We start from the raw sequence: 506 nt of genomic DNA on the forward strand, positions 1-506 counted from the left end.
ATATACCTATACCTATAAATAAATGGGCTATTGCTTCTTCCCACCGTAATTTCGTCCGTTTTTCATCCATCCACCCCGTCTATATTGGTTTCGTCCCACCTATGGGCATCCTACGTTATGTTCGATGTGGTACTAAAATTTTCGTCAGTACACCAACACCTAAGGTCGTTCATCGTATTGGGCTGTCAGCAGCAGTACGCGGCCCGCTCTGTTGGAAAACGAATCGTTTTTTATGTTAGCCGTAGTGGGCTGTTCAGCAGCAGTGCGTGCGTGTTTACCGGCCCCGCTCCGTTGGAAAACGATTCAATTGGATGAAGCCGCATATTTTTCTTTCAATTAATAATCCCATATTGCTTCTTTACATCTAAGATCATCGGTTTATATATGTACACCCTGGTTATTCACCAAGCGACCATAAAAATTAACAAGCAGAGGTTCTGAGGGACTTATAGAAGCCCTTCTTACTGAAGAAGAGAAGGAAGGAATTATCTCCGAAGGAAAGGAAA

Source organism: Triticum dicoccoides, chromosome 5B (assembly GCF_002162155.2).
Source record: "Triticum dicoccoides isolate Atlit2015 ecotype Zavitan chromosome 5B, WEW_v2.0, whole genome shotgun sequence".
Taxonomy (NCBI): domain Eukaryota; kingdom Viridiplantae; phylum Streptophyta; class Magnoliopsida; order Poales; family Poaceae; genus Triticum; species Triticum dicoccoides.